Raw genomic sequence first — 23,643 nt, 5'->3', positions numbered from 1 at the left:
AGCAACATGAGTAATTTCACAGTAAGTAGCTTCTAGATACAAACGTAGATATGTATGTGTACATAGAATCATAGAATGTTTAGGGTTGGAAGCGACCTTAAAGATAATCTAGTTCCAACCCCCCTGCCATGGGCAGAGAAATCCTCCACTACACCAGGTTGCCCAAAGCCTCATCCAACCTGGCCTTGAACACTTCATATGTATATATATATATATTTATTTATTTATTTATTTATTTATTTATTTATTTATTTATTTATTTATTTATGTTTCAGAGGACGGAGCGTTACTTACCTCTGATTATCTGGCCGGACAGCATCCTCTAGCGTGCAGGTATATTCTATGCCTGATCTAGATACATAATGTTCAAGCTCACTTTCCAGGACTACTGTGATTATGCATCTTCAGTTCAGAGTAGGGCAGGGATAACTTCCATCCTATGAATCTTATGACATCCTAGATGTTCCTGCCCATGGTGGGGGCTTGGACGAGATAATCTTTAAAAGTCCTTTTCAATCCAAGCCATTCTATGATTGATTCTATTATCTGTCCATTATGCAGCCTGGAATGTGAAAGTCAGGGCTAAGACAGAAAAACAGAGAAATTTCCATCTATTGCCAGGTTGTTAAAGCAGTTGCCCAGATTTGGTGCACGTTGAGTTCAAGCATCTTCTCCCCGTATCAAGCGTGATGGTGCTGCAATGCTTCTTAATGTCAAGGTAGTCACTCCCAGTAATCTTTTCTTCATGTGAGCTCTTTCTTGCCTTTCTGACACAGCCAGGTCTCCCAGGTGAATTAAATCTGGGTTGTTGAATCCTTACTGGGGACACACCCTTCTCATATTGGGGACTAGAGTTTCAAACTTGGGCTGGGGACTCCAGGAGGCAGTACTTTTGTCCATGGTGACACAGAAGTGAAATTCTCTTTGTGGATCCAGAGGAAGGTTTTCAAAGATGAAAATGTCAGTTCTTTGTCAAGCTCTAACTGAAAGCCTGACTTTGAGATGCTCTGTTACGAAATATTTTCCATTAACAAAAATAAAAAGACCACATAAAAAAGATTTCATTCCTCCTAGTAGTAGCTTTAATACACTGAATATGTTTCTAGGCACTTTCGTCAGTAGGGAACAATTTCCAGTGGTCTTACAAGATTTAATGAAGTGATCATCAAGACCAGGCCAGAGGGTTCCTAAACACTTTTAGTCCTCTGCATAGTTTTAGGGGATGTCACCTCTTGGATTTTAACAGTGAGGATAATTGTCAGACTGAGAGAAGAGTTCGACAGCAAATTGATAGTTTATCGCAGTTGCATAGTTTGTTTACCACTCTGTTGACAGAAGTCTTTTAGCTTTCTGCAGTGCTGATATATAATGCAACTGCCTTGTTGCTGAATATGCCAGCAATTCTACACTCGGTTTTCCTGAATTTCAATATTTCAGCAATATTTCACCCAGTATTTTCCAACAAGTTAGCGCTATATGCACTGTAAACCACAAATGTTCTAGAATTTTATGATCTATATGGGAAATGTTAGTCCCTACATGTACATACGCAAACCTACTAACCTATGTCCCTCCATGTCTTTGAGTTTTGCTGCAGAAAGTGTTTTGTCTCTGAGTACAAAAGTCAGCGAGTTAGGATAGTGCTGCCAGTTTCGGATGCCATTATAGTCAATTTTCCAAAGGAGAATAAAGTCTTGAAAGACAATACAGGCTTCAGGATGGTATTTTTGTGCTGCTTGGGTATTGCTTTGTGGGATAATGATTGTCACTAATAACAAACCAGTGTTTCTTCTTAGCTTTTAGTGATTCTTCAAAAGCATCTAGGAAAAAGGCAGGGGAACACATTTGCCATTTTTGAGGCTTGTGAATAAAATCAAATCTTTTGTGGTGATAGTTCTTTCTTTTCTTACATATTCTTATTTCCAAAACAGTTTAGCAAGCACCTTGTAACTCTTCAAACACACTCACTAATCCCCACAAATGCCTAAGCTACTCAACCAACTCCAAAGTCTCTCATGTTTGTAATTATCCCTTCCAGGACTTGCTTCAGCTCAGAGAGGGAGACACATAGGAGAAGGACATCATCTGTCATTCATCTGTCCATGTAAACAATGTGTGCATGCATCATAGCAAGGAACTATTAAATACGTTAAACAGTGCAATCTTCAAACTTGGCCGACAGAGTCATCTTGACAACAAAATTCTGAAACTAGCATTTTACATTAAGGGATCTTCTATGGTAAAAGTTCTCCTTTGAATATTCTACATTGATTTTTCCTTCCTGTAACCCACAACAAAGGGTGTTACTTAGGTGCATACCTATTTATGCCTTTTACTCTTATCTTTCAACATCTTTGTCGGTGACGTGGACAGTGGCATGGAGTGCACCCTCAGCAAGTTCGCCGATGACACCAAGCTGTGTGGTGCCGTCGACACGCTGGAAGGGAGGGATGCCATCCAGAGGGACCTCGACAGGCTGGAGAGGTGGGCCCGTACCAACCTCATGAAGTTTAACCAGGCCAAGTGCAAGGTCCTACATCTGGGTCGTGGCAATCCCAGGCACAAATACAGACTGGGCGGAGAATGGATCATGAGCAGCCCTGAGGAGAAGGACTTGGGAGTACTGGTGGACGAGAAGCTCAATATGAGCCGGCAATGTGCTCTTGCGGCCCAGAAGGCCAACCGCGTCCTGGGCTGCATCAAGAGGAGCGTGGCCAGCAGGTCGAGGGAGGTGATTCTCCCCCTCTACTCTGCCCTCGTGAGACCTCACTTGGAGTATTGCGTCCAGTTCTGGAGTCCCCAACATAAGAAGGACATGGACCAGTTGGAGAGGGTCCAGAGGAGGGCCACGAAGATGATAAGAGGGCTGGAGCACCTTTCCTATGAGGACAGGCTGAAAGAGTTGGGGCTGTTCAGCCTGGAGAAGAGGAGGCTCCGGGGTGACCTTATAGCGGTCTTCCAGTACCTCAAGGGGGCCTACAAGAAAGATGGGGAGAGGCTGTTCAGGAGGGCCAGTTGTGATAGGACAAGGGGTAATGGTTTTAAAATAGAGGGAGGTAGATTCAGGTTGGATATTAGGAAAAAATTTTTTACCATGAGAGTTGTAGAACACTGGAACAGGTTGCCCAGAGAGGTGGTGGATGCTCCATCCCTGGAGACGTTCAAGGCCCGGTTGGATGAGGCCCTGAGCAACCTGATCTAGTTGGAGATATCCCTGTTCATTGCAGGGGGGTTGGACTAGATGACCTTTGAAGGTCCCTTCCAGCCCTAACGATTCTGTGATTCTATGATTCTATGATTCTGTATTATTTAACTGGGAAATGGTTACCCTTTCCTACACCAATGGTTAACCGCCAGTTGCTCATTCAGACTACCTGGTGCTTTCTGATTTGCTGTTATCTACTAGTGTTGATTTGCTTTTGCTTTCATGGTAAGCCTTGTGTCTTTATCTGCTATATATTGGCATTAGACACTAATCCTATAGGAATTATGAAGTTTAGTGACAGATTTAGGAGAGTGCTTAAGCCTTCACCTAACTTTAAGCTCATTAGTTCTAAGTATTCAAGTGCTTGGTAATAGGCATATGTTCAAAAATCTACTGATTCCTGGTGATAAAGCCTACAACACTTAGCAGCTAAGTGGACTCCAGAAGCTTAGCTTGGTCTGGACCGTGAAAAAAAGTTCTAGAACAACAGTGTCAGATCTCTGTTCTGGATTCTGCCCAAAGTTACAATGAATAAGGTGTTAACACCTTTACTTCCCCATCCTTTAAGGAGAGCTTCTTTATATATATGTATATATATATACATACACACGTATATACACACACACATATAGACACACACATACATATGTATAATGTGTACGTTACTTAGTATTTTTAACTAAATCAATAACACATTTGATTAATCCTCTGTTGTACAGAGCAGAAGCAAGTCTGATTGGAAGCATATACCTCTGAGACTAAAATGAGTTGTTCCATTATTTCATTTATCTTCTGCTATTGATAAAATATAGTTGTTCCATACTAAAGTAAGGATTATCTGTAGATGATAAAGAGTATTACAATTATAGATAATAATTAGAACTGGCATTTTATTGTTCAAGCTGGCAGCAGAAATTTGAAGTGCAGTTATCACTAAAGAATTCAGCAGCAAGGAATGGACACATCCACTCATAAATACTTGAGGCTATGAAATACCTCAGTCAATCTTGAGTCACATACCAAATCTTGGAACATAATCTTTACACATTACAGTCGAAGTCACAGTTGAAGTCGATGCCACTCTGCTAGACAGATGAGCTGAAATTTCATTCATATTATTTTATTTAGTAAGATTTGTTTTTCAGGTATCTAATACAAAGAGAAGAGGACATTGAAACATGTCCTTCTTTAACACCCTTGTTACTATAATTGCTGTAGATTGAATTATGGCTCCAATCTTATCAAAACACTTCCAGCAGCTCCTGTTGTGATACGAACATTGAACAAAGTTACTACAGAATCATTGCATCTTGGTAGAAATATTAAAAATAAATCTGTTCTTTCTGTCATGTATGACCTTGATATTGAACAACGAAAATGTGCTAAGTGACTGACCAGAATATCAGTGTGCTATCTCCTGGCAATATATGAGGGATAAAAAAATACTTCTATTTGTGTATAAACCGTTTTTCTAACTACTGAATCAGATGGGTAACATTTGTGCCAGAAGATATGACATATCAGCACAAATATGGCTGACAATGAAAATGTAATGCTAATAATTGTATAATACTGCCCAATTTGGAGGAGACAGAAACAAAGGGAATGCTCTTTAAAAACTCAGAAAAGCTTTACAACTGCGATTGTCACTAGAACAGGACTCAACTTCAGAAAGAAAGAAAGAAAAACATATTTCTTGTCATGATCACAAATATTGACAAAGGGGAAGAAAGTGGCACTGTGTAGTTTTCAAGGTACATATTGGACTTGGTTTCATGTAAAAAAATCACATTAGAGTAGTATCAGCAGCAAGAGGAAAATTAACTCCCTTTATTGTTTCAAATGTTGTTGTTGGGTCACTCTCCCACATTGTATAGTGTGTTATTTTCTTCCTCTTTGATCTTGATTCAACTTCTATTAAAGATAATGCAAACCAATGAAAACTGGACCAGGCCAGAGTGGATAGCAGGGTGTTATTAGCACCAAATTTCCTCCTTCACTTGCAGCTGCCATCATGTGTATACTGAATATTTCCTTGTCGCTTTGTAATTTGAGGGCACTCGTCCGTTAACTTGCTCCCCAGATGCTGTTTCAGGATGTTATTGCTGTTGCACACAGCCTGTCATTTCAGAGATGCTCAGGCTTCGTTTTGGCATCTAAGGAGCTGGAGGAGCCTCTGGAAGCTGTGGAGGTTCACAAACAGAAGAGAGGCTGAGGGCAGGGAGCGTGGTTTCTGGGCAAGCTGGAGGCAGGCAAAGGATGTGGCTTTGTGGATGGAAAAGAAGCTGGATAGAGCTCAGGAGATGGTCCTTCATAAAGAGCGCTGACAAAATCCAGAGCCATGGCTATTGATAGTGCAGTTCCGATGCTGTTGCAAACTTAGGCATAGTGTTGCTGGTTTTCTACCAAAGGAATTGCTTAGTAAAAATGAAAGAAGTAGTAACAGAGAGATCCTTTAATTAAATAATTAATAGAATAAGTTGAACCAAAATATTTCAGGCTTTCTGGGAATCTCAGAAAGCTTAACAAAATCACTGAAATTTGTGTTGAAATAGAAGCTTCAAGTAAAATGAATCCTATGCAGAGACTGCAATAGAACTTAAAAGATATAAACCTAACAGATGTCTAAAAAATGCTGTATCAAAAGCAAGCTAGCTCTTTCAACAACAGGATAACTTTCCTAAGCCTTGGCTTAAGCAACAAACATACACTTTCCCCCTCCTTTTTATATGTGAAAGCTGCCTGGCTAACTTTAAAATCTGTTTAAAATCTTCAGTTTCAACAATAAAGCACTGCATTTTCTTCAGAAAAGACACGGCACTTAAAAAAGGAATGAAAGCATTAAAAATGAACAGCATTTGTAATGTCCACCCTTGGTCATTGTCATTAAATTGCATGTATGTATATTAGAATCAATTAAATGAAAGCATGCCTTCCTTCCAACACAGAAAAGAATTAGGTAATATATTAAAACTAGATAACCTTGTTTGCCTCCCACTCAACCTTTCTTCATCATTCTTAATAGCAAACATCTAGCTATTGATTAGTTCATTTTAAATGCTACTAAGGTAAATGCCATACTGCTTTGAACTGATGAAAGAACTGAACAAAGACAAATCATAGTAATTGTGGCATGTTGAGAAATGCAGATCACAAGCACTGAATAAAAAAAAAAAAAGCCTGATGTAACCTTTTCTTTCATGTAAAATCTTACAAAAGAAAGAAAATACATATTAGGGCAATCAGAAAAATTTGACTTAACTCAAGGCAAATCCCTCTCATCTTCATTCTGCCTTTGTAGTAAGGACTGCAACTTCATTTTGAATCAATACATTTTCTCAGGCAACACGATTCCATCATAAATCATCATTTGCACAACATGTTTCTGCTAATAAATCCGAAGCTAGAAGGGATAAAGAGGAAACTGGTTAACAATAAACTGTGCTGTTAAACTAGGGCAGAAACAATATAAAACACAAGATTATTATTGACACCTGTATCTGCAATATGCTCTCTATCTATGTCAACTGTTGTGGAATTAAATGTACTTTGTCCTGCAGATAGCTGTCTATAAAGTTCAAGTTGATGGTCAAGACAATGAAAATGCTGAACCCAAACTATTTATGAAGAGATGAGATTTAATGTATATAATTTAACTGCAAACCTGGCCAACTGCATTTCGAGCAGATTTTTCAACAGCTTCTCATAGCAAGGCAAAATTTGACACAAATACATATTTTGTGGTTTGGATGTAAACCTGAGGAACTGATTACCCAACAGAGTAAAAATTTCCTTTGAAACCTCAAATGCATGCTCAATATAATCATTTAAAGAGCTAAAAACACCAAACTAGGTTAAAAAAAAAAAGGGCGGATGATAGTATGAACTATTGATAGTGCATGCAATCTGGAAGTTTGGGGTTATACATTTCTATCTGAGGCAGAAGCAGTGCTTTTAAATATGTTTACATCTTGACAATTTTTTCTCCCTCAAATTAGGAATCTAAAATAAAATTGTAAAACTCTAATTTAAGAAAAGGTTTTCAAAAACACAACTGAAAATTTTATTCCCTGGCTATTAATAACAGCTGAACTCCAAATTGCTGGAAGGAACATGTAGAAATCTGTACCATTGGGCAGGACGGCTCAGAAACCCAGAAAATGGGAAGAGGTAGGTATAAGTCCTTCTATTACTTTAACTTCTCTTTGCCCTTGAAAATCTGTCTTGTGGGCTAATGTGTCCCAAACAACTTTGCCCCATGTCTCCTCTCCAAAATAAATTCTCTCTCTGACATCTTCCTTCTTGATTATTACAATCCTCACACTTTCCTGCTTCCAGAACTATGAGCAAAATTATGCATCAACCATGTACTCCAAAGCAGAAAATGTAACTAACTTCTACGTAAATGTGTCCATTTTCCAAGTTCAGCATCTTTCAACCCTAAATTAGTAGAGACATTTCTTGCTCATGAATCTGAAAAAAAGAGGTTGTGTTTTATTTAAATCTTGGTAAAAGTATTCTGTCTTGATCTTTCGATCTGTCAGTTATAAAACAGTGCACATTATAAAGTGGGTGTTGCTTGAGAAAAGATCAGATTCTGCCAAATTTATCCATGTAGGGGAATGGTATTGCACAAGCAAACAAAATGTATTCAGTTTTCTTCGTTAAAACTTCTTCTATTAACATATCTATTCAGCACATTTCTGTTTTGTTCAAACATTACCAAAACTCTGATACTTTTGTGTCTACTGTCACTGTCTGCCTGAAAAATCTCTGTGTCAAGGAAATACTGTGCAGCCCCTACAAACAGTTTCTTTTTCTTTATTCGGGAACTGAACAACAGAAGTCCAGTCCTGGGCCAAATATTGTCCTCACTTGATAAATTTGTTAATAACCTCTCACATCTTGTTGATTCAGTGTCAATCAAAGGCAATACTACTGCTCACATACTTACAGCTGAATTGTGGCTCTAAGCATATGCATAAGTGCTTTTTTGGAGAGATGCCAGAGTCGCTTGGGTCCTTGCCACGTCAGGCCCCTTGTGAATTTTTTTCTCACATGAGCCATATTTTCAAGACCAGACTTGCATCTTTCAGCACATTGACAGCCATGTAACTCAGGGCACAGGTGAGTAGGGGCTCTCCTGTGCTGAGCACCTTTGATTTCTTCCTGTGCATAGTGTTGAGACAGGACCTACAAATATTTCAGGATTCAAAGGTCCGTAAGAGTGGAGAATCTACGCCCAAGTGAATACAACTGTCTCTGAAACCACTAAATATCCCACAGACACAAAAGAAAATGTATTTGAGCACTTAGAGGAAGAAGCTAGACACAGAGATATTGAAATGAAGAAAAAAAATGTGCAAAAAGTACTTTGATGAATAATTTAAAAATTGTCTGAGTAACAAAATTTATTAGGCTAATATCAGGTTAAATGTTATCTTATACTCAGACTATCCTACTGTGTCTGTTTTGGCAGTAAATTAAAAATTTATCAGTTATCTATAACAGGTTTTGCCTCATGTTTTCTATTTCTGTTTTTGAAGGTCTGGCAGCCTTGTCTGAGCTCCTGAGCAAACAAGCTCACATCACTTCCACACTATGTGCAGTGGGACTGCACTGGGCTCCTTGTGCGCATGGTATACAGTTGCCAGCAAGTCTGATATACCACGGAGTTGCTCTACACATGCTCCTAAGAGATACTCAGGACATAGTGGACTGATCTAGTGTCATGCCCAAACATTTCATCATGTCAGGTATCCCCAGCCACCAGCTCTATATGTTTTGGGAATTGTATCTACAGGCAATGCTGTGTAAATCTGCATAAATAATGGAAGAGAAGACCTGAGATTTCTCAGGTTTCAGATCTGGCCCCTGTGGAACAGGGTCTTTGAGCTTCTGGCAAAATATTCTTTCATATATATATTTCTTTAATGCAATCTGCAAACTTAAGGCTGGATTACATGGAGAAAACTTGGGGGATTGCCTTTGGTACTAAATCCTAGGCAGTGGATAGTACAAGCCATCCATTCTGTTGGTGGAAGAAAAGCCCAACTTAGTCTCCACCTGAGGCATGAATATTGTGCTCTCTTGGAGGGAAGGCCCATGTGACATGAAAAATGCAGAAGAAATGGCTTTGGGGTTTGAATGATTACCAAAGAAAAAGAATATTAACATCTTGCCAAATAACCTCCTCCTAGTATGCTTAACTTTTAGTCAAAATGGAATATTCTTTAAAATATTTGAACTACTTTCTTTCATAGATTCATAGATTCATAGATTTCTAGGTTGGAAAAGACCTTAGAGATCATCCAGTCCAACCATCCCTAATCCCCATTAAACCATATCCTCAAGTAGCTCATCCACCCTATTCTTAAACACATCCAGGGATGGGGACTCAACCACCTCCCTGGGCAGCTTATTCCAGTGGCTGACAACCCTTTCAGAGAAGAAATACTTCCTAACATCCAACCTGAATCTCCCCTGACTAAGCTTATGCCCATTTCCTCTTGTTCTATCACCCATCACTAATGTAAAGAGCCCTTCCCCTACCTCCCCACCATCTTTTCTCAAGTATTTATAGGCCGTAATCAGGTCTCCCCTCAGCCTCCTCTTCTCCAGGCTCTCTTCTTTCAGTTCAGAGAGTGATGGTTTACTAATAATGCATTAGTTAAGGGACAAGAATACCATTGCAGTACCTTATAGAAATAGAACTTATTTTTAGGAAAAGGTCAATATAACTAAGGCAGTGGTATTTCTCACAGTTTAGGAAGATAAATTTATGCAAACATTGACTGTAATCTTCTTATAAAACATAAAATGTATACTAAGTTATTTTGCCTACAAATATGTAGACATTTGTTTCAAGTCAAATTTCTTCAGTGTGCTTTGGACTCACAGGATTCTCTGTTTATTCCACTTGCTCGTGAAGAGTTACCAATGCTAGCATAACTGGCACAAATCATAATGCTTATTCTTTATAGTAGAATAGTATTATGAAAGCAAAGAGTACCGGAGGGCTTTGGAGCTTAGTAAAAGAACACCTCACAATAATATCATTTTTAATTTATTAATAAAATTTTAACTTTAATGACACTGATGTAAAAAATTGTGCATATATATATATATATATATATATGTTCAAAAGAGGACCAGAATACCGAATATTTCATTTTCAGGATTGCAAATTATTCACTACATTCAAAGTGCTGTTGTAAAAGTACAAAAGATACATATGTACTGTAAAGGCATCTATGTGTTTACAGAGTCTAGTGTATAAAAGTTATTGCTTCAGACTCCATCAGATATGCAACAGTGACACTTCCTTCCCATGGGGGTAAATGTATGTCTAATATGAAAGAGGGAAAGGCAGGACTGCTTGGCCAATGCTCTGTCACATGCTATACAGTAAATGTGCCACTTTAAAGCTCACCTAAGTCTCCATCTTCACTAAAGCTAAGTCTCTGATGTCTGCTGAAACTGGCGTTAACAGACTGTGAGGTTTGAGAGTGAAGACTTGCTATGTAAAGAAAAAAGGTTTAAGGTACAGCACTAGCATGTGTTAGATAACAGTAACTTATTTAGGAGGCTGAGCTCTGACTTCATGTCCACTGTGCTGGGAAACTGACAACGGGAGGTAACACGTTTAGCAGAGTAGTGGCAAGTTGAGTGGACATGAACTGCTTAAACCCTCTTACTGGTCATCTTTCATCAGGGCAGAAACATGTTGGGAAGATAACATGGCAAAGTCTGCCATGCTTCTCTCTTTGATCTGTGGAGGACCTTGGCCTGTCAGCCATGTCAACTGGGCAACCCTTCTGAAGGTCTGATCTGAAATTTTATTTGATCTTTGATGATATTTCATCTGATCTTTGATAATAATGGTCATAAACAATACTAATGAAGATGGAGAGGGAGTTAACTGTCAAAAGAAAACTTGTATTTGAAACACCTCAAAATAGTTTCAGCATTTTAAGGAAGTCCGTTTTGCCCCATTCATCCCTTGAATCAAAGTTGCTTTCCAGGAATTCTCTGTTTTACTGGCAGTGACATCCCACATACTTTTAATCAGCTTTCAAGGTCAAAACTGAAGTAGAACAAAGCTCCAACAAGCATGAATTAAATATTATGAATTTATTTAAATTAGCTGTAGATCTGCTAAATGAAATAGGAAAAAAAAAACATGCTCATTTCTGTCTTAGCAGGAGAGGAAAAGCTAAGACAATGTGGGATTTAACAGTGTTCCTTTGACAGAATGAAATATATGCTAATTTCTCTGAGCTTTTATGTATTTTTCATTGCTCTGCTGGACTTTAATAGGGATTTTCTTTCTTTACCTCTTGTACTGGACAGTGACATGCAGCATATAACCTCATTCAGTAAGCCAATGATTCAAGACTATTGAGATTTATTTTGAGACTGCATTAGATCAGACACAAATTTTAGCTCATTGTATATTTTCTTCTTTTTGACTGTCTCTTCCCTTCTTTGACAGCACTGCTGTACAGGAGGCTTGCACAAAAATTGTTCTCCAGGTTCATGCAGATTAACTATAATGAAGGAACCTCCCTGACAGGTACTGACCCTCCACCCTATTTAGAAAGTTATTTTTCTCTTTCTGTCATAACACACCCATAGAGAGGGGTCTGAACCACAGCCGTGAATCCGAACGCAGCCTGGTTTGGGGTGAGCTTGGATCCAAACCAAGATTTGCAGCTGGGACCCATCTGTAGTTATAACACAATATTGAACAAGTCTGTAATGGTGTAAATTGGCACAGTTTCATGGACTTCAAAGGAAGCGTGCCAGTTTTCAGGAGCAGAGGGTATGGATAATCTTACCTCTGTGAAGAAAGAAATAAAAGAGGCTGAGGAAATCAAAGTAGATAGAGGAAATATGAAAATCCAGATCAAACCGAAAAACAGAAGGCCTTGAAATTTAGAAGTCTAGTGTGATGTAGAGATATGTACATGTTTCTATGTTTGGGATACACTGTAAGGATACTTATAAGTGCTTGGCCTTGTCTGCTTTATTGTATTCTATGCCAAGGAGTCTTCAAGAAGCAAAGAATCCATCATTTCTCTTCCTAAATTTCTTACAAAATTATTACTTTGACCATCATTTTCCTTTGAACAAGGGAAAAAAGTTACAAAGCTTCTTGGAGAATTTGTCGGTAGTATTCCCTCTCCAGACTAATGATTCAGCCACTGTTTCAGTCCCAGAGCTGGAGTGTATGCTAATACTCACTGTGATCCCCTCTTGAGGGAGGGCACCACAACATTTAGCAATGTTTATCCTTCAAGCAGTTTTGCAAATCTTAACTAAATTCCTATAAAATTCTGATAAAGAAGATGAATTATCTTATCCACATTTTTATAGTCACCAAGTCTGACCAAGGTTAAGTAAGTTGCAAACCAGTTCCCCATCAGGGATGGAACTCAGAGGTTTTATCTCTTACATCTCTTCTGACATTACTGAATTATATTTTTCACTCTATAGGTCTGACTCTGCATACACATTTTTGTAGTTGAAGATGGATATGTTTAATTATTGGAATTTAAAGTCTTGGATTTAGATTTGGAACAACAAAAAAATATTTATGGGAATTTCATATTTTCTTTGCAACAGAACTAAATCTTTGTAGGGATAAAGGAAACTGTGTATAATTTTGACACAAGCTATTTTGGCATGTTATTTGTTGTGTGTTGTTTGAAATGAATAAGCATGCTGTGGTTGTCCCATTCATCTCTTAGGACATGCTTGGACACAAATACTTTATTTCTGTGGGAGTCCCTTAATAAAATTTGTTAATATAAAGGAAGTAATTCTAGTATAAACAAGACTTTTTCTAGTTTTTAGTCTATTTAAGGTCCTTCTGTAAAAGGTTTTAGTTATCTCTTAACTAAAGAGTTAATTAGTTACCAATTTTGATTTCAATGAAAAATAAGGAAAAAATAAGAAAACCTAAAACTCAAAAAATGTTTTGGAGTAACATTAAACCAAGAAGAAAGGGACATAAATTGCAAATATAAACAGTAACTATATTAAGCCTGACAGATTCTTTTTTCCAAAGTTTTTTTAGAGCTTTGCTGAATATGAGCTCTCTTATTTCCTTGGTTAAACACTGCCTGTTTGGTTCTTTACATGACTTCTGCCTTGTACACTACACTCAGCCTCCATCCTTCTGCCTGGGCCATTGCATGTGCTCTGCACCACATTAGAGATCACATGCAGCAGGGATGCCTTGGAAAATACTCATTCCTGCTGCTCACACAGAATCAGCCCTGGTGAGGTTCCAAATCACACTTTCCACACAGTTGTTTCCTTCAAGGGTGATCCCATTCATCATGAGAATGTAGCTATATTTTGGACAGAAAACAATGAAAACAGCAAAACGATCTATGCTTAGGTGCCTGCGTGCTCATGACTGAAAGGAGGAATCATCAGAGAATCATTTAAAGTTAGGCTCAAGTTAAAGGTTTCATGCAAGCTCTTTTCAGAAACAGTGATATTTAGAAGATGATTGCTGCTAGGAGAGCACAACCGAGTTGGCAAGCATGTTGGTGGGCATCAGTGAACGTAGGTAAAATAAGCATTTCCTGCTCAAATAAGTCAATTATAACCTTTTCCTTGTCATAAAACTGCCAGTTGATCTAATTAGGCAGAGACAATGAAAATGCAAAGCTGGGCCATAGATCTATAACAATATATGCCACAGCCTGTGTGTCACCTCTTCTGTCTTTGTAAGGGCTTGATCTGAGCTGTTAAAGCCTTAGCAAGGGCTAGTTTGCACAAAGAGTAAGAAAACATGCTTGCACATTTTAAAATGTCATTGTGCTGCGAATAAAATGTAAAAACAATACAAAACCCCTAAATTATGCTTTCTTAAAAAAAAAAATAAATAAAAATAATGTTTCTGTAGAACTGTTTCCCAAACACTCCTTTAAGTACATCCAGTCTGGCAGCATAGATAACCTCTGTCCACCTGCTCAAAGCTTAGCTTTCCAGGTTACCCTTTTCAGCCAGGTTTCACGGGTGTGCAGTGTATGCATGTGCATGAAAGAGGGCTCCAGACAGCATTTTAGTGACACAGGTCTACCCTAAACAAGTAGGAAAAATAAGTGTTACTTCATTTGTGGCATAAACCAAGTGGATTAAGGTGCGATAACACAGCCCATGGAGTCAAGGCTGGGTAGGGGAAGAAGGACTGGATTTTTTCCCTTGTTGTGTGTCATCTAGACAGTTTTTCAGCAAGGGCTAGGTACACATACACACAAAAGGCTGGAGAGATACAGCATCCACAGTTGTAACAAATACATTATAGGTGCCAATTCTGTTTTAAATAAAAAGGAATTTTAGATTCCCAAAGAGACTCAGACATCCAGTTGTCACTTTATCTGCTACTAAAACAGCAAACCCTTAGAAAATCTCATATAATCCTGCCTACAGCTATATAAGCAAAGTACAGGCACCAGACTACAGCATATTCTGGAAGCAAAACTCTCACTCTGCTCTACTGAGGCTGTTCCTATTTGTGTATCAGGAGGAAGTATCTCCTGCTCTGCAGGATGTTTAGGTGAATTTATTTTAAGGATTCTTTGTAGCTGAGACTAACAGTGCAGTGACAAGCATGTAAGAAGTCAGTAAGAGAAACTCATGGTTTGTAAGAATGCAGTCCTCCCCCCTGCAGAAAACAGGACCGCCTCATTGAAGGAAATGACACTACTGGATGCACTGAGAGCATGAGCACAAACATATTCCATTTTTTTCAGCAAATTATCTAGCCAAAGCAGAAGTGGTGCCATATGAGTGGTACTATATTAAGAAAGAGGAAAAAGTGATATGGTTAAAGAGCTTATTACTCTCACATAACTGATATGCAGGGTTTAAGAAAACAAGCATTGAAGAAAAAGGGGGGAAAAAAAAGAAATTAAACTATATAACCATGTAGAGATAGACAATAGATGCAAGATGATAGATAGGTAGGGAGGTAGGCAGGTAGATAGATAGATAGATAGATAGATAGATAGATAGATAGATAGATAGATGCATACATTGACATCTAGGTATCTATTAACTTCATGTATGTGCCCTGTCTTTGAAAAGGCAGCTTTCCTCCTTAGAAAAGTAAATGTAGCACAGCTACTTTGTCTTGATCAAAGTTAACCTTGTGATACTGTAATTAACTATGTGATACTGTGTTACATGAGAAAATTTGGTCAAACTGGAGAAAACCGTGACCAGTAACAGGACAAGGGTAGAGAAGTGAACCAGCCAAGTTTTAGTGCTGCCGTAAGAACTCAGCATGGGGTGGAAAGTATTAACTGTAGCGAGGTTCCTACTGCTTTTCCCAGGCGTGGATTCTTGGCACAGATTTTGTGTGCATTTTTTAATGCCCTTGGTCAAAAACAGTTGGTGTGGTGCTGATATTTCCTAGTGATACAGTGCTGGGAGGGAATATGACTCTAAAGGATGGCTGGGAAGGAGCACACAGGAAGAACTGTGTGACGTTGTAGGCTGGAGTAATTGAAATTCAATACTAGAAAATGCAGGGTCATGCACTCATGGACTAATAACAAAAGCCTCTGCTACAGGCTAAGAGCTCATTTGTTAGAAATGACTGAGGAAGAGAAAAACCTGGATATATTATCAAGTCACAGGATAACTATTAACTATCAAAGAAATGCAGTTGCAAAAAGGCCAGTGTTAACAGGAGCAGTATTTCTAGTATAGACAAAGAAAAATTGGTGCCATGGAACAAACGGAGGTATGGTCAGTGCTGACCTGAGAATACTGCGTACAGGTCTGATCAACTCTAAAAGATAAATTATTACCGAAACTTGGGCATGAAGGTGCTGTGGTAAGGAGAGAGAGCTCTTGGTTCTGTGCAACAGGGAGCAGTGAGTGGGTTTGTGCAGTAGGGAACTGGCTTCAGCTCAAAGACAGTGCCAATACAAGAAAGCAGTAGCACGTATAACTTTAGGATATATTCAAATATACCTAAAATCAGCAGAGCATTGAAGCACTTAAACAATTTCTGTCAGTAGCAGGATCCGCTGAGATGGAATTTGACCAAATAATGGAAAGAGTTATGCAACATGTATATATAAGGTCATTTGTAATACAAGAAACCAGGACCTGATAGCCCAGCGAGCCTTTTCCAGCCTTCAGCTTGGAAGGATTTCTTTTTCTGCAGTACTCATGAGACCTGCAGTAGCTGCCTTCCTTCCGTTCCTGTGCTCCTGAGATGAGGCACACTGAGAAGCACTGTTGGTGTAACATGATGCAGACCTCCGTGGCTCCATGCCCAGCGCTCTCCCAGGACGAATCGTCTGTGGTGGCTGCAGCCAGAAGGCTCCGTGCCATGGAGGCACAGACTCCTGCTGCGACAAGGAGGGAATGGTCCTAACGCTGGAGGAATCCTCCACACGTGGGATGCAGATGGAGAGGCTTCTCACCGTTGAAAAGAAACATTCACTTCTGCAAAGTGTTTGCAAAGGTGTGAATCAGACCTCTCTGCTGGCTGCTTTACATATAGACTTAGTTTTCAAATAATTTATAGCATAAAAAAAGTTATAATTGCATATTAATGTGGCTGGAGAAGAGAAGGTTCCAGGATAATCTTATAGCAGCCTTCCAGTACCTAAAGGGGGCCTACGGGAAAGCTGGGGAGGGGCTTTTTACAAAGGCGTGTAGTGATAGGACAAGGGGCAATGGCTTTAAACTAAAAAAGAATAGATTTAGATTAGATATAAGGAAGAAATTCTTCCGTTTGAGGGTGGTGAAGCACTGGAACAGGTTGCCCAAAGGAGTTGTGGATGCCCCATCCCTGGAGGTATTCAAGGCCAGGTTGGATGAGGCTTTGAGCAACCTGATCCAGTGGAAGATGTCCCTGCCAATGGCAGTGGGATTAGAACTAGATGACGTTTAAGGTCCCTTCCAACTCAAACCATTCTATGATTCTATGATTCTGGTCTTGGGTGACAATATTTTCAGAACAATGCTTTAGTGCTGCTTTGAGTGTTTCCATTCTTTCTTTGTATGTAGTTATACGCGTGTATATATATATACACACTTTTTTTTTTTCCTTTCACAACAGGAAGCTCAATTTAAATGTTGTTAGTGTATAAAATTGGACATGTTGCTGAAGATATTTAATTTCTTGCAAAGCTTTCATTCTAGGTTGGATATGAGTATGCAGACCTAATTCACTCGAGTGAGTAAGTCACGGATTTTCATGAGATTAAGTGCATAAGGAAGCACTGTTCGGAGTAGGTGAGGGTTTTAGACTTGAAGTCATGATGTGAAGTTTGACAAACATCTGCAAAATAAAAGTGATTCCTCTCATACAGCATAATGTTAGATGCCAGACGCTGTGAAACATGAATGTACCGCCAAGGCATTCAGCGTAATGTATGGTTTATATGCTTCCAAAGGCAGTTTGCTAGGAAGTGACTGGGGGTGGGGGGGGATTAGCAAAAGGATATGGAACATTTTAGCTGTAAGTCACTAGTTCAAATCCTCTCCAGGGCAGAAGTGAATAAGGACCTAAAGAGCTGGAATTGATGGAGCCGGGGCTCTGGCTGGTTTTAAAGTTATGTATGTGCTTAACAGCTTTGTAGGACTGAGGCTGGAAAGTCAATGTTATTTGTTGGCCCCTGTGAAATAAGTTGATGTCCCTGATTCAATCCCATTAAGTCAGCACCGAAGGATTAAACAGCAATGAAGTGCTTTTGCACATCTGGTGCTTCTCCCACTGGAGCATGGCTGAGTGACAGGCAGAGAAAAGCCGTACCTGCCTTGGGTAGAGAGGATTTTAGTCTCTAGTGCTGTAAATCTGGCACCTGTCACAAGCACTAAAGCTCACATTACATAGGACAAACCTGGAGCTTTGTTTTTTCTTAAATGTTTTCACAGCTACGTCTAATCAATATAGTCTGCTCTTTGTTGTAGGAAGAAGTAGTAATTAACTTTCTGTCCAACACAAGCACACTCTCAACCTGGCATAAAAGTCTGAAGAAGAAGAGGAAAAACAGTTTTGCCTAAACTAATTGGTGTCCTTTGCCAAACTCATGCAATTACTGAGATGACAAAGAAAAAAAAATCAATGTAGCATATCTTCATTTTACTACAAAGAAATACTGAGGCAGAAACAGAAAGTCCAGGGAGACCCTGGTCAAGCATTCATCAAGGTAACACTTTTAGGATTACATGGGTGGAATTATGTACTCACTGTAGGATTAAACAGCAATGTCACAGTTTTGTGATTTGCCTCTGGAGAAGGAAAGGAGATCAAGAGCTTTTATCGTGTTCAGGTGCAAGCCACAGGAAATTAGGCTTGCTTTATAGACCATGATTTCCTGACTACACAAGCATAACAATAATTAGAAATCTTACAGAGGAGATTATATACTGCAAATGTAGTTGTTTACCTCTACATCCCTATTGTGAGATGAGCTTCCCAATACCATTAGTTACCTTGTATATTTTCCCTAGCTGAAACAGGAAGAAAAAAGTCTAGGTATTATGAGACTTCATACTTCTAAAGCTATATGGTTCATGAAGCAAAATAGATGTCATGGAGCAATAAAGGAAATTAATTTCCATACAAGAGGTGGAAAAATCAGCCTATAACTTAATGAAAGTTCAGGAAATAATATCATTTGTATGGATGTGCCATACATATCTATATAGAGAGATATATAGCTCTATCACTTGTACCTTTATACCATTTTCTGTAGCGCTTGACTGAAAAGTTCCTGCAGACCAGAGCTACCATAACATCCCAAATTCATGCTGTCCTTGGAAGACAAATCCAGAGACATTAAAAAAAATCCCATAAAAGTCAAAGAAGATACATTTGTGAAATTGTACTTGGGTTATAAAGAGAAAAAGACTGGGCATGTAGTGGATTTTTAGGTGATGTTATTTGGTGTGAAGCATCTGAAAAGCTTTTCAGTGACAATCAGAAATATTTTTTAGATTTGAAGAAATAAACCAAGCTCTGTAGCACTAAACTTGAAGAGATTATGCAAATAATTCACAAATAACTGAAAGGTAGAAATGCCAAAGGCACATTTCCTGTTCTAGTAGCTATCGAAAGTTTATTGATGACCATAACTCTCTTATGTTGTATCTACCACACATTAGTATTTTCAGATTTTCATCCACTGTGTTGCATTGTGTTTTGAAAATATGCAAATGTAAAATATCCTTACTGCAATATATCGTGTCCAACAAATTAAGACAGCCTGTCAGATTCCCATGTGTTACCTTGCAAGCTTGCTTTAATTCAGCTGATCTGATTTAGATTGTTTTAGAAACACATTGTGCATATTATTTAGACACATGCCACCAACAATAAGACACTTAAGCATAATTGACAGCTGCCTTATCATGCAATGGCAAGGTGTGTGTCAGAGATAGACAGTCTTCAAAAAACAGAAGTCATTGTATAGAGTAGTGATGAAATTTCCACAGAATAAAAGGTATAGTTGTATTAAAATTCTATCTGATTAGATTAAACAGTGAGTTTGAAATGAGAAGGTAAGCTCTAATAGTTTCCTTTCCTTTGATTAATATACGGTTAGTTATTTATCAGTCTTGGGTTGATATTGCACAGTACAGATCTCATTGTTCACCATATTTTTCTTGGTTTTAATATTAATTATGAGCTAATCATGATATATATAAAATGGGATTCATCTCACCTTCTTTAATGATCTAATATCTAGACATCCACTCGTGCCACCTCAGAGTTCATTATCACTCTCTGGAGGACAATCTAGGCTATCCACTTTAAATATCATTTTCTCACATGAAGCAACCTGAATGATGAACTTTGATAGACCCCTAACTTTTAAATGGCTAAAGTGAGATGAATGCCACCCATAGGGACAACCCCTTCATCCTTTGAAGGGGAAGATGAGGTGACCTCTAGAAAAAGAACTCATTAGAGTGGTTTAAAGAATAAGGACAAAATAAATACTGGTACCTTCCAAACCATTGGGAGCTTTACTGCCATTCTCACTGGGAACAGGAGGTCACCCCAAGCCTCTGTCATGAAACCAATGCAGTTTCTATGTTATATTTCCTCAATTGGATGACCACTTTTAGAAAGCAATCACACACTCTCCATCTTTCCTGATAACAGCGTCAGACATGAAGAGGAACATGACTGTTGAATCCATTATATTACCTTGGAATCAAATTTTTGATCCCTTTTTGGCAACAACACTTTGCAACAAATGTGGAAGTCAGACTGAATGGTGGAATTAGCAGTGGTAAAGACTGAGACTTCCCTGAGCCTAATAGCTTTCAGGTGCCCTCCATCTGTAAACAAAGATACATTCAAGATGTTAAAACTACATAGAGGGTATACTGAACATAGAGGGTATAACTGGGAGAAAACAACAGAAAAGCATAAGCTCTTATAGCGGGTGTTAGTAGACGACATAAAGATTCAAAATTTAATTGGGAGGGTGAAAAGAATGCAAATGATGCCACATGAACTCATAATGTTTTAAGATGATATGCATAAATAAATATGCTCTGTATATTAGGATTACATTTTTGTTTTCTTTTGATAGCTCTTCCAAATTTTTTATACTTCACAAGTAATAAAACATATTTTCTTGGTGGTCAATACCACAAGCTGAGAGGCTTAAAAATATTGACCACTGTGATGTACCTGCCTATTCCCTCTGCTGGAAGGAGATCTTTTTCAGTGACGAATTAAATGCATTAAACTGATTTTTTGCTGGATAAGACAATAAATACTAAAATGATCTATGGTACTATTGTTGTAGTGGAGGTGGTAATCTTCAGGTGAGGGACAGTAACAAGCAGCCAGATCAACTTTTTAACAGTTGTGAGTAGATCCACAAAAATACTTTGTCCTTGCCTTGGATTCCCAGAGGAGATTTTCAGCTGTCATATGAGCAAGTCATGGAAATACTGCACATTCAGGACCCGTTTTCCTGAGAAGCCTTGAACAGAGCAGTGTGAGCAAAACCCTGTTGTGGTGGCTCTACATAGTCTACACTCAGCACCTATAAAAAGCTATCTAGCTCTTCTGGCTGGGGAAATCATTCCTACTTATGAGGAAATTCATACATCAGATTCATTTTAGTGAAAATCTGAAAGTCAGCATTTAAAATGTGTCTTGCTGGTCCAATTGTATCAGGAGGTTTGTACCAGTGGTTTTGTGTCCCAGGAAAGTATGAAAGAACAAGAATTGCTGATAATTCAGTTAACCTGAGGTCTGAAGCATACCTATAGTTATTGCTTTACATGTGGTTTATGGATATTTGTTCAAATTGTTGTCGTGATTTTTTATTTGGGTATAGAATGTCCAATTTGGAATACAGTAATGCTTAGCAAAGCAGAACAAAGGTTAAAAGAGAAGGAAGGATTATTGTGTTATCACCACTATTAGTGGTTTCAGTCACTAGATGAAATTTGGTATCTAACAGTTTGTTTCAAGTACAAAGAGAAATTAGTAATGAAGACAATATTACTTACCAAAAAAAATGTACATAATCCTGTATCTGCAAGCATGACAAATCAGAATGCAAATTTCACCATTCACAGTCATTATGGTTTTTAGCCAACTTCCTACTAAAAACTCTTATCCTACATCCTATCTACGCAAGTGTGGCCCGAGGACCACAGAGCAGTGGCCATTCAGATAGTGCCAAGTTCTCTTCCCTGCCTCTGACTGGGCACTTCTTGCTTTTCAAACTCCAAACACATATATTCAGATAAAGCAGATTCCTAAGTTGTTTTGCATTTGCCTCTAGCTTCAAAAGAGTTTGGTGTCTATGTTTTACTCCTGGAGATTTCTATTACTTCAGCTTCCCTCTTCTGTAACAGAGGTTAATGACTTTTTAAAGTTATCTTAAATGAAAGGTAGTGGTTAAACCTAATAGTTCCACTGAATTTTAATCCAGGCTATAACAATGTTTTAAGACTTTCTGAAAGTAAGTTTAAAGTTTTACAGGGCTATTAAATGTTAACCTGGCCTTTGACAGCAATAGTGTGGTTTCATCAGCTCACACTGTGAAGAACTAAGAAAGCTGGAGCACAGCATGAACTTCCCCTTCCCACTCACATCCACCAGCACTCCATTTAGGATTTAAATACTGCTTACACATTACTGTGAGGTCACTGGAAACCACAGGGAATCCCCCTAGCAATCCTGCTGACCCTCAGCATCTCTTCCCTGCTCTAAAAAATTGGTAGTAAATGTTTCTCTGTCTTTCTGATAACTTTGACAGGTTCATTACCCCTCTTCTGGTTGCTAAAACTCAGAATAAAGTAGTCATATATAATTCCTTAAGCAGACCATTCAATCTCATTCATGCTACCATACAGTACTGTGTTAACATACATAATATTGCACAAATACGCTTTTTTCAACTTGAACTGTTGAAATTAAAGCAGAGAGAGATGTATTTGGACATAGTTCATGCCAGTAGAGAATGTTCTCCTAGAATAGTCCTCTGTCAAATCCAGCTTTTAATAGAAGTGGTTGTAGAGCTCCCTTCATCTAGTAGGTTGACAGGTCTGGTGTTAAGTTTCATCTTGTCATGCTTACTTATAATCCTTATGCCAAAATAAACCATTCCCTTCATTCATGGTATTTCCGTTTCGTAAATAGTTGTGATCTGTTACCGTACTCATCTTAAGTCTCACTTGGTCAATCTAAATATATCTAGATTTCTTCACCTCTTTCCTTGTAAAGCAGTATTTTTCCAGTTTCTTTTTCCTCTACATTGTATTTCTCTGAATTCTTTACAATTCATTAGTACCATTCTAGTATTAAGTTTGCCCAAGGGTTTACACAGTTTTTATTAATGGCATACCTAGAGAAATCCACAAATTGTTCAGATATCAAGCAGGATGAAAATTGTTTGTATGTAATATATATGAGGAAGATGTGTATAGTACAAACGATCATGGAAAATAATTAAATTTTATCCTAATTCAATAATTTATCCCAGGATAGGTAGATAAACTCATTTTCTTGAGTATAATACAAGAAAAAATGTTTATATCTGTCCAAGTCAGTGATTCCCAAACTATAGGTCACAGCTGTGAGCAATTAGGATTAGCAGGTTCATGAGCCCCACAGAAATGTGATAGGCAGTGGGGAGAGTGGTGAGTGCTAAAAAAAAAAAATAAATGGTGCTTAGAAATCATTCATCTAACAGACACATACCATGCCTTCCAAAACTCAGAGGAGCACTGCCATGAGCAGGGAGTACTTCTCATGGTTCTCTGTTCCCCACCAAACCCCAGCCTGAGTTATGGCAGCTCAGAGTCTGGTCCAGCTCATTCCTGGTGGCTGTAGTATTTGGAACGTCCTTCTGAGCACAGAAAGAACATGAGGGTCACAGCAGTCTTCCACTTCTCACATACCTTCATCTACTTCTTTC

This window comes from Tauraco erythrolophus, chromosome 2, assembly GCF_009769465.1.
Source record: "Tauraco erythrolophus isolate bTauEry1 chromosome 2, bTauEry1.pri, whole genome shotgun sequence".
In the NCBI taxonomy this organism is placed as follows: domain Eukaryota; kingdom Metazoa; phylum Chordata; class Aves; order Musophagiformes; family Musophagidae; genus Tauraco; species Tauraco erythrolophus.
This window is presented reverse-complemented; position numbering follows the sequence as displayed.